Source organism: Crocuta crocuta, unplaced genomic scaffold, assembly GCF_008692635.1.
Source record: "Crocuta crocuta isolate KB4526 unplaced genomic scaffold, BGI_CrCroc_1.0 scaffold343, whole genome shotgun sequence".
Classification (NCBI taxonomy): domain Eukaryota; kingdom Metazoa; phylum Chordata; class Mammalia; order Carnivora; family Hyaenidae; genus Crocuta; species Crocuta crocuta.
The window spans coordinates 5,113,785-5,117,480 of record NW_027532679.1 but is presented as its reverse complement, the minus strand read 5'-3'; positions in this window follow the sequence as shown (position 1 = coordinate 5,117,480).

The window sequence follows — 3,696 nt, the reverse complement described above, 5'->3', positions numbered from 1 at the left end:
GGTGTGGCGTCTGTTTCTAGAGAGTTACAAGATGGTGCTTTTAGGCTGACACGAGCTGCAGTTTTGCTTCCTAAAGCTTCCCCCTCCAACTCTAAAGGAAACTCATTCTGGCGTCACCTTAGCTGTGAAAGGGCCTCTGACCAGACCATAGCAGGGGCTGGCCTGCTCCTGGTTCCCTCGCTCTGCTTCCTCCCTTTATTAAAATACCGCTAGGAAAAAAGTGATAATAATGAATATTTATTAGACCCCCATCCTAAGAGGCTTTATAAAATGATTTTAATTATATTGGTGGTGGTGGTAAAATATATGTAACATAAATTACCATTTTAACTATTTTGTTTTTACTACTGAAACAATTTTTTTTACTATTTAAATTCAAGTATAATTAACATACAGTGTTATATTAGTTTGAAGTGCACAATATAATTCAACAATTCTATACATACAATTATACTGATATGCTTATCAGGATAAGTGTACTTTTAATCCCCTTCACCTATTTTACCCATCCGTCCATGCACTCTAGAAACTACCAGTTGATTCTCTGTATTTAAGAGTCTGTTTTCTTTTTTTTTGGTTTGTATCCTTTTTCCTTTGTTCATTTGTTTTGTTTCCTAAACTCCATATATGAGTGAAACCATATGGTATTTATCTTTCTTTGTCTTATTTCACTTAGCATTACACCTTCTAGATCCAACCATGTTGTTACAAATTGCAAGATCTCATTCTTTTTTGTAACTAATATCCCATTGTGTGTGTGTGTATAAAACATATATATTATATATATATGAATTAATATTATATATATATTATATATCTATGGATGGACACTTGTGCTGCTTCCATATCTTGACTATTATAATAATGCTGCAATAGACACAGGGGTGCATATATCTTTTCCAATTAGTGTTTTCATTTTTTTGGGTAAACACCCAGTAGTGGAAATGCTGGATCATAGGGTAACTCTATTTTTAATTTTTTGAGGAACCTCCATTTTTTCTACAGGGAAACCTCCTGTTTTCCACAGTGATGGTGCCAATGTACATTCCCACCAACACTGCACAAAGGTTCCATTTTCTCCACATCCTTGCCAACCCTTGTTATTTCTTGTGTTTTTGGTTTTGACCATCTGACAGGCTGTAGGTGATATCTCATTGTTGTTTTGATTTGCATTTCCCTGATGATGGGTGACATTTAGCATTTCATGTATCTATTGGCCATCTATCTCCATGTCTCCTTTGGAAAAATGTCTATTCTTGTCCTCTACCCAGTTTTAATTGGATTATTTGTTTTTTTGTTGATTTGTTTAAATTCTTTATTTTGGAAATTAACCCTTTATCAGATACATCATTTGCAAATATCTTCTTTCATTCAGTAGGTTGTCTTCCATTTTAAATACTTTTGAGTGTACAATTCAGCAGCATTAGTCTTATTTCACTTATCCACATTTTGTGCAACCAGCCCCTGGTAAGTATCATTCTACTGTCTGTCTCTGAATTTGCCTGTTCTAGGTAGCTCCTATAAGTAGAATCACAAAACATTTGTCCTTTTGTGTCTGCTTATTTCACTTAACATGATGTTTTCAAGGTTCATTCATGTTGTAGCATGTATGAACATTTCATCCCTTTAGAAGGTTGAACAATATTCTACTGCATGTATATGCCACATTTTGTTTACCCATTCATCCATTAATGGACATTTGGAATGCATCCACCTTTTTTGCTGTTACGAGTAATGCTACTATGAGTATGGCTGTACAAATATCTCTTCTGTTCTGTGCTTTCAATTCCTTTGGGTACATACCCAGATGGAATTACTGGAAGATACCAGTATCATATGCATTTTTCAGATGGGCAAACCAAGGCTCAAAAGAATTAATATGCGCAAAGCCAGGGAGTAGATGAAAAGCTATGTCATCCTTTCTTTCTTGGAGCTTACAGTCTAGTGGGGAGAAGAAAGACATTAGACAGCTAATTACACAAATTGTTTTTCAGTCACAGTTGTGACAAGTGCTGGTCTTCTCTTGTTCTACCACAGCTGGTCACCAAACCCCTCACCTCTCCATAGGACTCCAGTCCCCCTTCTCTGCTGCTCCCTGTGGCTGCCACCATCAACAGCATCCCCAGTGCTCTCCCAGTTTCCACACATCTCCAGCCCATTTCCTACCCAGCAGTGAGGGATGCCTCTCTAATGTGCCACTCTAAGCCTGCCACTGAATCTGTTAAGATTCTCCAGTGTCTTTCTGAGGGCCTACAACCTGGCTTATCAATTCCTAAGTGTTCCTGTTCACCTTCCCCTCTCCATGACAGTAGGAATGAAGATCAGATCAAGATCATATCTCCAATGCAGCCCCAACCCAGGGTTCCTCCACCTTGACACTACTGACATTTGGGGTAGGATCATTCTTTGTTGTAGAGGCCTGCCCTGTACATTGTAGGATGCTGGGCAGCATCCCTGGTCTCTCTCCACTAGACTCCAGTAGCTGCTCCTTCCCCCATTTGTGATAATCAAATATGTCTCCAGACATTGCCAGGGGCCCCTTGGGACAAAAAGCTCACCCCACACCTATTCATTGTGGTTGTGGAAGCTTTTACCCACCTAGCAAATTCATACATACTCTTCAGGTGTTTCTCCTGGATGTTCCCATCAAGCTGTATCTTGTGTGTCCCCTCACCCCTCAGAATATGAACATTCTGAGGGCAAGGACCATGTCTAACATGTCTAATCCATGTGGGTATTCCCAGCACCCAGCTCAGTACCTGGTTTTTTCTAGACTGAACTCAATAAAAATGTGTTGGATGAAAGAATGAGTAAATGAAGTATGAGCTATCCAACTCTTGACAAACAATGGCTTCCTTTTAAGGAAAACAATCTATCTCTGGGTCCCCAGTAGCTCCAGGAGAGCTTGCACTTGGGTAGATATTTCTGTTGACATCCACACTTAGATATCACTTAATCATGACTTGGCTTCACTAACCATTGACAGCTGGGTTGCTAAGGGAAACAAAGGTGTTTGGGGTATGCCCTAACTTTTGAAGTTGAGAACAAAGGGACAGCATGGGTACTGGGACCAGGGGATTGTTGCTCAACAGAATTTTCCATGATAATTGATGGAACTTTTATAATAACCTATGCTCTTCAAGTATGGTGGCCACCAACCACTTGTGGCTATTGAGCACTTGAAATGTGGGAAGTGCAAATGAAGAACTAAATTCTTTGTTTTATTTAACTTTGATTAATTTAAATCTAAATCTGGATAGGTCTAGAGCATTAGTTTCAGAGTCAAGGTGCTTAGATTCCAGTCCTGCCTCTGACTTTAACTCATCTGTGTGACCTTGGACGACTGTCTTCCCTTCTCTGTAAAATGAAGAATTAAGATTAGGATAGAGATGACAAAAGATGTTTCTCTGGCATGCCAGCCCTCGTGGATTGCTGATGGCTGGCTGGAGCACAGTCTGGAGGAGAATTCTGAAGGTCTGTATTGCCCAGAAGGAAGAATCCACTATCTGATGAGTTCATGTGGTGCATCCTGAGGGGTCGCTGCAAACCTATGCTTCCAGAACTGAACTGTTCTTTTGTTCAGCTGCTAGGAGTGCTGGAGTGTTGTTGGGGCCAACTCAGCTGAGCCCCCCGCCCCCCCTGCAGGACTGGCCCTTGGCTGAAAGAGTGCTGTGCCACTGGCTAATGTGGGGATCC